At 33.2% G+C, this 13,330-nt stretch overlaps 1 protein-coding gene across 6 annotated transcripts in view; it reads left to right on the top strand.

Moving 5' to 3' along the window:
* The window catches only part of MGAT4C (MGAT4 family member C), a 333,638-nt gene that overhangs the window by 155,093 nt on the left and 165,215 nt on the right, over positions 1 to 13,330 (top strand). For all 6 annotated transcript variants that reach the window (XM_019279763.3, XM_010413780.4, XM_010413784.4 and 3 more), the window contains exon 3: positions 4,088 to 4,167. The gene's annotated coding sequence lies outside the window, so the exon portion shown is untranslated. The remainder of the gene's footprint in view (positions 1 to 4,087; positions 4,168 to 13,330) is intronic.

Below are 13,330 nucleotides of genomic sequence, written 5' to 3'. Positions count from 1 at the left end.
AGGATGCAACTTTTTTGAAATCTGGTTGCAATTCCCACCTCACTCTGCAGTTTCCAGTGTGTAAGATCTATCTTTGGTGACATGAGCTAAACAAGAAAGATAATATTTTAGGGCATGACCATGACTGACCATGACTGGTGCTGGCAGTGGGGTCTGCAGTGGCCCTCGTGAAGAGAGGCAGGGGCTGCCCCAGGCCAGACACAGACGGATCCAGCCAGCTCCAATGCAGCCCCACAGGGCACAGCTGTGCCTGCCCCAGAGGTGGAGGCACCTTTGAGAAAACAGATTTAAGAAAGGGCAAAATGCCACATGGACAGTGGAAAGCAGCAAAAATACATGAGAAACTATCCTGCAAACACCAAGGTCAGTGAAGGAGGGACAGGAATTGCTTCAGGTGGCAGAGCAGAGATTCCCAGCAGCCTGAAGGACATGATGGAACAGATATACATGCTGCAGCCTAAGGACGACCCCCTGCCAGAGCAGAGAAAAAGTATAAGGAGGATGGAGAGGAAGAGGGGAGCTGTTGTGGACTGATTGCTCATTTGCCTTCCCCTTGCACTGCTTGGGGACATGGAGCGGGTAGAGGAGTTGGGAATGACAGAGTGAAGTTGAGCCTGTGGAAAAGCAGAATGGAGGACTGAAGGTATTTTAGCCTTTTGCCCTTGTTTGTCACCATCATATTGTAATTGACAATACATCAAATCAATTTTCCCCAAATCCAGTCTGTTTTTCCCATGATGGTAATGGATAAGTGAGCTGTCAATCTTTTCATCGACTTATGAGCTTTTCCATCTTAATTTTTCCCCATGCCCTGTTGAGAAAGGAGAGTAAGAGACCATCTGGGTGATCACCTGGCAGCAATATGAGGTCAACCCACCAGGTAAATATTGGACCATATGACTGCTTTGGATATAATTTATATAAATCTTGTAACAATTCTCTAAGTGCCTATAACACACAATTTAAGTATTTTTACTGAACTGGTGATATACATAGAAATTCTAGATTATGCTTATGTTTTGCACCTCCAGTTTTCTAAAGGCATTTTTTTCAAACACTAGGCCTAATTGTTCAATGTTAGGCTACGGTATGCATTGAAAGAGGCTGAATAATTCTGTAGTATTGAGTAGATGAAGCAAAATGGGACAGGTATGGGTGTGGCTTCTGGTCTCAAGCAAATCTGTCACAACAGTCGGTGTGAGTAAGGGTGACTTACATCCCTATTATCAGATTATACTTCTATTGTTAAAAGGCTAGCTGCAAATCAGTTGTGCACTGGTTCTTGAACCAGATAACTGAGAAGTTGATTTTTTAGCCATTGATCACAGTTGCATATCTCTTTTCTTTGTGTTGCAACCTAGGAAAATGTTTTTCAAGAGTCTTGGCAATAACCATGCATTACCTATTTGAAGACATGAATTGATCTGTATGGGGCAAAAAAAGGTTATGATTGAAATATTTATAAGCACATTTAAAATTTTTCAACTAATTTTATATCTGGTTTAATATGAACAACATGAGCAGGTTACCTTGTGTAGGATTTTGTGCCTTTTCTTCCAGTGTTTTTACAGTTTATCAACAAGTTAAGTGTTTTAAGAAATTCCGTGTGTGAAATCTTCTTTGGCAAAAAATGGAACTTCTTTACTTCCTTGATTTTGAATAATGCAAATTATTCTAGAGATAGAAATACTTTCTATTTAATATGTTATGTCTTTTATTTTTACCTCTGGTTGTATTTGGTTACTCTGAACATTGTTATTACAGCCTTAGATAATTATCCAACACTTTTTTCTTCAATCTGTAACGCTTTAGGTACGACTTATCAAAACTTTCTTTAAAACAGTTTTTGTAAACCTTTACTTTTCTGCCAGTGCTGTATTTCCTTTTTCTTCTGAAGGCTGCTCAGTACACCAGTCTCACTGCTTTCTCTGTGTAAATCTTTTGTTTCTCTTTTCCTCTGTACCTCCATTGAGGGGATCAGGTTCCACGACAGCTCTTCTCCTTGCTGCCTTTTCCAGCACATTCTTTTCCCAAGAGAACCTTTCTTGCTTCTTAGTATTTTGCTTGGCATTGTTTCCATCTTGCTGACTACCTTTGAAAATAATTGTCTTGTCCATTGTTTTCTTGTCTTCTGGTAACCCAAGATTTAAGGGGAAATATTCAAATTCTTGTGTCAGTGATACTGCATGCTACCTATTCCCCACTGATCACATAAAAGAATGACTAGGGCATATTATCTTAATCTAAATAAGTAAGTAGCAGGGTCCAAAGAGATCAGCTTCAGACATTTCCAAAGTGTGTAACAGTACTTTCAGTGAGTGGGGTAAGTGTGCGTATACTGCAGACGAGGAAACAGTGTGCCAGACAAAGCCATGTTAATGATGACAGGAAAAGGAGAGGGATAGTACTCCCTTGCTTCTTCCACTTCCTGTTGAAGTTAGTTATATGCATACCTATGTTTTCACATATACAAAGATAGATAGAAAAATAAAGGTAGAGCTATTCATAGATACAGAAATGTGTGTAATATATGATATCTGCAGGAGAATTTCCTGCTTTTATTAGTGTGGAATATTCCCAAAATATTTCTTGGCATAGAAGTAAGGATCTTGCCTATATAATATAAGAAGGTGTGTTATGTGACATATTTGGTGAAGTAAAATCTTTTTAAGGAATATATGAATATCTGAATGTATATGTGCAAACACTAAAAAATATAAACATTTATAATCTGTCTAATCTGTCCTTTTTTTAAACACATTTTAGTCTACTCAGCATAAAATGTGCACTGTGAAAATAGATTAATGATACTCAAGGATAAACAAGGTACATGAACAATTTTTTAATTTTAGAATATAGAAATACCTGAAATACATTTTCAGGAATTTCTGAGCATGTGCTATAAATGTGTTTTTTTCAAGTATACTTCTTAGAAAGGATCAGCTCTACAAAAGAAGTAAAGAGGTGAAAAAATTCTCTTAAGGTATTGCAGATAAGATAAAGGCACTGAAAGCAACATGCATTTGTAAGAAGTTTTACAACTGAATAGGACTAATCAATCTGCATATTGCTATCAGTAATTGTAGATTCCAGGGCACCTAATTTGTTGATAAACATTTTTTCAGCAAATTCTAACAGTAATGGTCACTCTGGTTAAATTGTTTTTAACTTTTCCAAAAGTTCCATTTAGATTGTACAGATACTGAAGTGTATACATATAAAATTAAGATAACAAATTTGCCAGGCAATGCAGTAGAAATCAATTCTTACTAATAAAGTTCAAGATAAATTAATTAAATTTCTCTCTGCAAAATCAGCTATTTTTCCTGAAACCGCTTATGACAACATTTCAAATTTAAATTAATTATTAATACTTTACAATTATTAGTATTTTTTTCTGAATGCACAATAAATAAAGATAGAATAATGGAATATACTTCCTTAGATGGTCTCCTTAACTAGCAGTCATAACAATACAGAACAATACAGATATATGTTTAAGAGAACATACATAATTTTTCATCCAAGCTTTCCAATGTAGACATCTCACCCAGTTTTGAATAGATGTATGAAATCTAAAAATGAAAATCAGAAGAATCACAGGTCTCTAAATATGATGTTACTTGTCTCATCCAGCAATATATTTAGTAGGTATCTATGTGGCTGGGGACCAGTTGAAAAAGTTATTCCTATAAAACCAGTTTAAAAAGAAAAACTATCCGTCTGAGCTCAGTCCACTCTTGCTTGAATCATATGTTTTAATATACAATCTGAAGAATGCAAAATGTTGATATAACTACACATATATCTAAAATCATTGGTGTTTGAGCCTAACAATTTTTAATGGATGACTTGCTTTTGAGTATGATTTTATGTGATGTGTGCATTATAATAGGAGCCAGGTATTGACAGTAGACACTTTGATCTATTGCCAAACTCATATTTGAATAAATGTGCATGCACAAACTATTTCATACTTGTTAAATTCTTTTATTCCTTGCACACACAGAATATGTGTACGTGTAAAAATTAATATTTGAAGGAATAGGAAGCTAAGATACTGTCTTTGTCTTCTTTGTTTTAACAGGAATTTGCCTTGTGACTTTTTCAGTCAGACACCCAACCTGTTCCTTAACCTGATAAGAGTACTACTGGATATTGTGACAGGTAATTCAAATTCACCTTATTACTACCACTGATTGCAAATAATTAAAGACATAGCAAACTTCTTAGCTTTAAACTCAACCACTGTAACATTGTAAACATTGTCTTTATTAAAGGAAGAACATATTTTCAGGTTCTTTTTTAATTAAGCATCATGCTGAAGTAAATGGGTTTTTAATAAAGCACACATTTGTATATGAATTAAGTGATCTAGGTATAAGTAATAAATATTTTATTAATATTTTAAATTAATAGTTTGGAACAGACTACTTATTATTTATGCATGTTTACAATTGTTCCCAACATAAATGATGCTTTCCAATATTTATGTTAAAACAGGTATTTTAATATTCCTTAGTTTTACTAGACTTCAGAGAATATGTAAAAGTTCTAAATAATTTTTATGATTCTTTATGTATTTTTAGAAGTAATGGTAACTACTTAGGTAAATTTGTTGAGATGTGAGTTCTCATCTCATTGTCTTGTGCTCAGTAAACTTGTTTGTGTTTGGCAGCTTCTCCCCCTGAAAGAATCTCTTTTTATAGTCCTGCTGTTATGTTCTTGACCTTTGCCACGACCACAACCCTGAGGCGTTTGAGCTGTCAGATAAAAGAGTGGAAAGAGGCTGGTGAAAGTTGTAGAATGCAAAAAGCTTCGTAATGCACTGGTGACTTTCCTGCCAAAACTTCACCTCCATTGCTGTCACATTTCCTTAAATAATAGGGAGACTTTTCCTCTAATGGGCAATGGAGGCTTTGGGTTTGACTAATGAGAACTTGCAGAGGCAGCCTGCCATGTGTCTCTATCGTTTAACTGAGGTGAAACAATCTTGCCTGGCTACAGACAAGGGCTAGAAGCAGTCATATTCAAATGTACCTGTCAGTAATTAATCTGTTTGGGCTTTTTTTTTCCCCCAAGTATTCATATATACTGTTCTATGTGCAGTAAAGCATTAAATTGCTTTGCACTGGGAGTAAGTCACATTCAGGGGTCGTCAGAACTATGCTACTGGATGGAACATGCTTGATTCAGACAGGTTGTTTATAGCAAGAACTTGGCATCTGAAATCTCCAACTACTCAGGAGATTTTATACGAGATTATCTTTTCTAATATTTCTAATATTATTTTGGAAAAGCTGATTTTTATTTAGTATCATGTAGATAGAAAAAAGCCATTCATGGATAGTTTATGCCTACCTCTGATGTAGCCACTGAATAGCCACTATTTGTTGTGTCAAGATTCTTAATGAATTTTTCAGTATCTGCTAGCAAAGCTTTTTGTTGAAATTACTATACATTAAAGATAGATGCAATTTTTTCCTTTGTCACTAGATCATCTTTTTTGTTGCAAATTACTTTTTTTCTCCTAGAATGGGTATGAGAAAAATGCTTTATTTTACTGCCATTTCCCAACATGTGATATGAAATTAACACAATAAAGCACAAATAAAATACAATATAAGACCAATATGGAATTAGCTTCTTTCCATTTTACAAGAACAGTATATTGTAGACCAAATGCAAAACTTTGTACTGCATGGATTAAGAATTATTCCTTCCCCACCACTTCCACTGTAAAATATTTTTTAATATCAGTACTTATAAAGGCCTAATGAAAGACAGATTATTAAATCAGTATTTTAAAAATCAAAGTATTTAAATGAAAAAATCTCTAAATTAAACTTGGAAATTTAACTTTGTGTATCTATCTAATAAGCAGTGATGACAAATACAGAATTTAAAAGCATTTATAGAGACATAATTATTTTTAAATTGTTAAATTCATAATTCATTTTCAAGAACAAAAAACTGAATCTCATGTCTAGTTACACATTTGCAAGTCAAACATGAGTTTCAAATACTGAACAGGAAATCGCATCACATGAAAAACCAACATTTTTTCCCCTTAGAGACATAATATATTCTGTCTTAGTTGACTTTTGAGCATGTAGTGCTAAACTTAATGAATACTAAAAAAACTATACACAGTAATCCATACAGAGTTTTTCCTTTTTAGATGAAAATATTTTTGCCTAACATTTTTGTTTGCATTTTTAATCTGGGAAATATCACCTAAATATCACAGATACTATTTCAATGTTTCTGTCTTTCACTGATGAATTTGGGTTTTTTAATTTTCTTATCCTAGTTGTGTTCATTTCCACTTAATGCATGAAAAATAAAGGAAACTAGTCACAAGGAAAAGGGAGTTATTCTGCTCTAACTACCTTACTACTTAAGGAAAAACTGTACATGGTTTTCTTAGTTCTCTGGAACATCAGCAGTAGTTTAGGAAATTACTATTTCAGTCCTAGTTGTAGAAATTAATGTTTCACTGACTGATTTCCATTTTCTTCTTGTGCTCCACAAGCCATAAGAAAGATGGGCTGTCTGGTAATTTCACAGCAATGTTTCCATTTTTTTTTTTTATTTCTTTAAACCGGATATTTTCATTTTTGTTTAAAGAAAATAATAAATGAAGGTATAAACCTCCTGCTGAATGAAATACAATTCCTCCTCTATAATTCTATATTTGAAAACTGTTTTAATTTTATTTCATTTTTTCAACTTATTTTGTTGGTCTCTGTTGAAAAGAACATATACATCCTGCTGTAAGACTTCTTTAATATTCATTAATATACCTGGCTGTCCTTTCTGAATACATAAAAAATTACTGGTTTTTTTAAAATTTGAAACTGAAATGGTCAGCCAATTAAAACAGTATCAAATATTTAAAACGTGGGAAATTGTCCCTGCTCTATCATAGCAGAATATGATTAGAAATTGTCATGTAAATATGTTATTTCAGTGAAAGTCTAAAGTAAGTTCCTTGTCATGATAAGAGAGAGACAATATGAATATCCAAATGAGGTTTATCTACAGATTTTGACTGAAAATGTCCTCCACACTGACTAGAAAGAGAGGAGCTAGTAGTCAGGTGAAATATTTTTTCCATTCATACTTGCAGATACTGAGATTGCTTAGAGAGATGCAGCACTATGAAGACCTTTAAAACTTCCTAGAAAAGTCACGTAGTCACAGGACAAAGATTTGCCTTGTGACAGTTTCCTACACACTTTATTTAGTTTTATAATTTTTGAAACTCACTTGCCATTGTAAAAATGTAACTGAATATTATAACTTCATTTTTAGTAGATCTTGCAAGAATTGGTGGTTTTCTGAGAATCTAGTGGCATCCTTATTCATTGTTTTGAATAATAGATGTGCTTTACAAACATTCATCACACCTCTGCAAAAATATATCCAGACCTTAGCTACCTGGAAATCTACAATAATCTGATAAAATAAGTTTTCTGGGAATCAGAACTTTTAGCAAAATTTAAGGCAGTAAATTCACCTACCTTCAAATCTTTCATCACTCTTTCAGTCTTCTTCCTTTCCCATTTTCCTTCCCTTTTCTGTGATACTCCTGAATGAGAGAGATGTCTTTCAAACAAAAAGACAAAAAGGAAAAAGAAACACCCCCCCCAAAAAAAACCCACAAAACAAACAAATGAACAAACAAAAAAAACCCCACAAAGCAAACAAACAAAAAACAACAACAAAAACCAAACCAACCAACCAACAACAACAAAAAAAGCCAAGAAACCAAAAAACCCCCCAGGTCATGCTAACAAGCATTCATGGATATGAAGAACCTTCCTGCTACCCTCAGTGCATTGCTGCCTTAATTCAACTGCCTGAAAAAACTATTGTGTTCTCTTTTATTGCATTCTATTTACCTTAATGGATGAATTATCTGAGGGACTTACGTTGCAAAGATTTTAATCTTTAATCTTAATAGTTTTTATTCAGTTTTGGTTTTTCTAGAACTGTGGCCATTTTTTTTCAACTGTAAGAAAAATGTTATTTGTGAAACAGTAGCTACACCATCCTATATTAATCATATAGAGTCTTAGTGCCTTATGAGATTTATTTCTTAGCACTCCAAAAGAGTAACCCATCAAATGTAAGACTATTGTTGCAGTAATACACAGGTCATTATAAATATTAGAAAGTCAGAGGCATTTTGCGAGATCCTTTTTTTTCTCTAAGTGTACCCTGACATTATTATACTGGCTAATTGGTTTGTGCAGCATTATTCCAGCATGAAATAACAGACATAAAACTTCTGTGAACTGTGACTTTTGTGTCATCCTGTTAGTTGAAAATAAGATTGCTGACTATAAAATGCCTTTTCTGTAACGAGTATCACTGCTGTATCCTATAAGATTTAATTACAAATTGACTAGTTCAGCTTTATACAAGTCCTTGGAGATTAAGGTTTTGGCATGGCAATAAAGGCAGCTTAAAAAAAATGTTCTCCCTTCTGTTTGATCTGAAAATCAGGATTTGTATAGACAAAGATATGCTGTGCAAGCTATATAGCATTTTAAGAATTCTCTGAAGAATTCTGCATGCTCAGTGTTTGTATATTGCATTGTCAGTTGTGTATAAGTAAAGACTCCAATAAGTAAAAGGTAGATTTTTTTACAGGACATTGTTGAACATATTTATTCCATATGTCTCTCTAAATAAGGATTACTGTATTCAGCATCTGAGACCATACTGATTTTTTTGTGTGTATGAGCCTTCTGAAAATTGGCAGAAAACTGGACAGTCTGGGCATAAGGTGAAAACTGCAGAAAATGTCTGTGCCTGAACCCACTAATTATTAACTCTTGCAGACACTCTTAATGTGAACAGCACAGTGCAATGTACATCTCTAGGTGACTGGCTATGGATGTGTTGAAGAGAGAGAATAAAGAAAAAGCACAAAAGTTACACTGTCTGTCTCTTAGCAGGGAATTTAGATCCAGAAAAAAATGTATCCAGATCTAATGGGCTACCGTGAATGCCAGAATTAACATTTAATACTCATATAATCACTAGATTGGAAAAGACCTCCAAGATCATTGAATCCAACCATTATGTAGATGTATCTCGATTCACTGCTGTCTTTTGCGTGACTTACAACCATGCGGTTGTCTTGAAATTATATCCTTTAGTGACTACTTATTCTGTGACTGCCTTTGATCTTTCAATGGCAGTGTAGTTAAGAGCATTTCATTTTATTAGATCAAAGTTACTTTATAAAAATATTCTGAATTGTTATATGTAAAAATATTCTATAATATATTGGTAAATAACTGTTCTATAAATATATGCCACTGTAAAAAGTGCCTTGTTCTATTGCTGCTCTATGCAAACTGAAACACAGAAATCTTCTTATAGAAAACTCTTAAGGTTTTTTGAAAAGTACTTTTCTTGTCTGAGGCACTGGCTACATCTCAAAATCCAGATGTATCAAAGGAAATCTGCAGTAAAATGTATTAAACCAAAATGAAGTTTAACATATTTCTATTGAAGAAAATTTTCATATTCTTGTTACAAAGGAAGATGGGAATAGAATTAATAATTTGAACATGTACAAAGTTCTTTAACCTACAACCTTTCATAAAATTTAACTTTACAGATATGATGTCAACCCTAGAAATCATATGAAAGGCCTGTTTACTGAACACACCACTGCTATTTTACCTTGTAAAAGGACCATTACTATCATTCTCTTATGTGCTGCTGGAGGAAATACTGGTTTATTGATTTGTCTCAGCTAGATCAGGTCCTTGGGAATCAGGAGCTTATATTATCCTGGATGAATTATTTATTTTTATTATATTTTGTCTTGGACTGTTAATAGGAAAAGAGACCCACACAGGACAGACTTCATAATACATGAAACCTACTTTCTCTTGGCAGATAGCACATGAAGAAGAGCAAGGTGCAATAGGCTAGAACCAGTTAGTGTTCTTCAATCTGGGGAAGATATATCAATATGATTGGCATGTATAGATGTAGCAACATAGACGTCATTTTTTGTTCTTTAGTGCTTTAAAAGACAAAACAAAATATTATCCTTCTGTATCTCTTCAACCAGATTTAATAACAGTAAGATAAATACTGTGGGATCTTAACATAAAATTCAATCTCAGAATCCCTTATGCACAAGGAGTAAAAACAAATATAACATGTTAAAACTCATGCTAAAAGTCTAAGAGTTCAGAAGTATATAAAGACAAAGCATTTTAATTTATTTAAAAAAAAATATCTGTTGCTATTATTTTCCTCCAGAATAGCAATCTGCATGGTTTTGATGAACATGCAAGGAGGGATTTCCAAGAAAAATGTGACTGAAATAATACTTTTAATTCGGGTAATGCTTTTAATATATATATTAATTTTAAACCATAAAATAGTATTCGCTGTAATACATAGTACATCAACTTATTGCTCAGTCTTTCAAGGCAAAGTAGTCCAATGCCTGAAATACACATCAGGGAACAACTCTGAACTGATGGAATAAATGCCATAGCAAACCTTTAGGTCTTTTACTTCTCTCTTTTCTTACAGAATACCTGAGTCAATACTAGTTTATCTTTCTCAGCTACACAGGCTAAAACATTTCAAACATGCAGGAATACTTTGAATGGAATCACAGGAAACTCTGAAGCTGTACTTTGTGTCTCTTCTGCAGGTTTTGGGGAGAAAAAAAATCTGCCACTTCTACAAACTTGAATTTCTCTTAGCTCATGTGTTCAGCTTTTTGACAATCTTAAAATGTAAATCAGAATGCAGTACTTACCATGACAATGTATACATCTTTTGGATGGCATATATTAAGAAAATCAAGTTTTTTTTACTCAGATTGTAACTTTATGTCAAAGGGAAGAATTTTGCTAATTGTTTATGTGGGCCTTGTCTTTCACTCTCATCTCTATCACTTTCTGTAGCACTATGACTCTTCAGGATTGTCATCCAATTAACAATAGCTAAAAACGAGATACAAGTACTTTGCAGGTCTGCAGATAGAGCCATCCAAATTTCATGGTTTTCAGTTCATTAATTTTACTCATGCACAGGCCCATATCAAAAATGCACAAGTCAAATGCTTAACTTCAAGAAAGGATCAGACTGTGAAATGATCATAAAAGCAACGATAATGGGCAAGATAAAAGACTTCTACTTCAAGATCTTAGACAGTGGTCAATTGTGGATGTGAGAATAAATTAATGCTTCACTCAGTTTAACCTCACAGCTTCTGACATTCTGTAGTTTAGTGCCTTCTGAACTGGAATTTGTCTCTACATCCTTCTGTTTGATATCACTTAATAACTGCAAAAGCAGTTATATTGGCACAGCATGCTGCCAAGAAGTTTCACAATTCATTTGCACATGAGTGAAAAAACCTCCAAATTTCAGTTCAGTTCAAGAAAAGTTCTCAAATATTTCTTTGGATTATTTCGGGTTTCATATTGTGGGAAATAATGAATAACTCTTATCTCTCTCTATTGCAATCATATATTCTTCTCCATTAATTTACTTTTCCAGGTAAAGAATCCCAGTTAATTTAACATCTCTTTATACCTAAGTCTTTTCATACTTCTTTTTTACTTATACCTTTTTCTTTTAGTTGGGGAGACCTGAAAGATCTTCAGCATTCAAAATACATTGAAATTACAAAATTATGAAACATTGCAGTAACACTTTATGATTTTCTTGTATAGTTTTTCCTCTTCTCTAATATCTCACAATTTCAATTGCTGCTAGGAACTGTTTTCATAACATTAACCACAATGACCCTAATTCTTTTTGTAGGATATTAGTTTAGAACTCATTTCCATATATGCACAAATTAACTTTTTACCATCATTTTTCTTTACACTGTTTATACTGAATTTCTTCTGCCATTTTATGTTTCGGTTACTTAGTATCATAAGGCAATTCTGCAACTCTTTGCTGTCAACTTTAACCTTTCTAAATAGTTTTGATATAATTATATTTTTGTCATTGCTTAATACCTTTTCCAGATTATACACCTAGGAATATACTAAAAAGCACAGGTTCCCTAAAAGCTAACCAAGAAATATTTGTTAAAACAACTATTTATTCCTGGTTTTGGTTTGCTGTTCTTTAGCCAGCTGCTAACTCTTCATGGTGGTAGCACATACTTATTGTCTGATTTAGAAGATCTCTATACTGACTGGGCAAGTGTACAACTTACTAGAAGACCACCTCATAGATTAGGTCAGAATGTACTTCCAAAAACACACCTTAACTTGCAAAGATATTAACACCTTTGTTTATCAACATAACTACATCACTATATTTAGATATTTAAATATTTTTGGAAAGCTATAATGAGATAAATTTTAGCTGTCTGGAGTGGCAAAACAGTGAGCTAATGAAGGTGCCGTTGACTTCAAATTTCAGGCTCATTCAGAAAGGGCTTCTTGTATGGATGAATATGCCCCAAAATGTATTGATTGTAAAGTACTCTAATCTCCAAACATATTTTAAGAGTTAAAGTTTGCAAGTGACTAGAAATCAATGTGAAATAGAAATTAATCTGTTTTTTAAATTACTTTTAAAATTATCAGAATGAAGGATTTTACTTTCTACCTACCTGATATAAGAAATTTACAGTCAGTAGACACCCTCCTATGAAACCACTAAGTATAGATTCAACCTAGAAGGTTTTTTTATTCTAATTTAAGTTGCAATATTTTCAAATATATTTTGGGGGGAATTGTGAAATTAAGAAAAAAATAAAATAATAATATGCATATGTCAGTTTTATACATGGGGAAACCTCATTGTTTTCTATTGTATGGATACATTGACTTAGTGACTCATACTTACAGGTCACTAAGTTACACATATATATATGTATAGTTCATAGAGGTGATGATAAAGATGCTATATGAAAAAGTTAATATAAAGTTGTTGAAACTCTAGAAGAAAATTTAGGAAAAAAATTCAAAAGCATATATTAATTTGATAATACAAAAAAGATATGTTTATCTGCATGAAAGATAAGTAAATATTGCAAATCATTGGTATGCAAATTCTATACTATGCTTATTGCCAAACCAGTGAAATATATAGTGTTGTCCCATCTTTCATCATCACTGATAAACACTATCTTCTCCAGGGAGTCATTTTCAGTACAGGCACTGCAGATATCTATGTAGATTACTAAAATTAGCAACAGTGTTTTGGGCATAGACAACACTGCTGACAAAATGCAAAATGCCACAAGGAGTAATCCAAATAATACTGGGAGGAAGCATTACATTAATGCATGGATGATGTGAACTACTAACAC

The sequence above is a fragment of the Corvus cornix genome, chromosome 1A (genome assembly GCF_000738735.6).
Source record: "Corvus cornix cornix isolate S_Up_H32 chromosome 1A, ASM73873v5, whole genome shotgun sequence".
Classification (NCBI taxonomy): Eukaryota; Metazoa; Chordata; class Aves; order Passeriformes; family Corvidae; genus Corvus; species Corvus cornix.
Note: the sequence above shows the minus strand (reverse complement) of the source record. Positions and strands in the feature narration are given on the sequence as shown.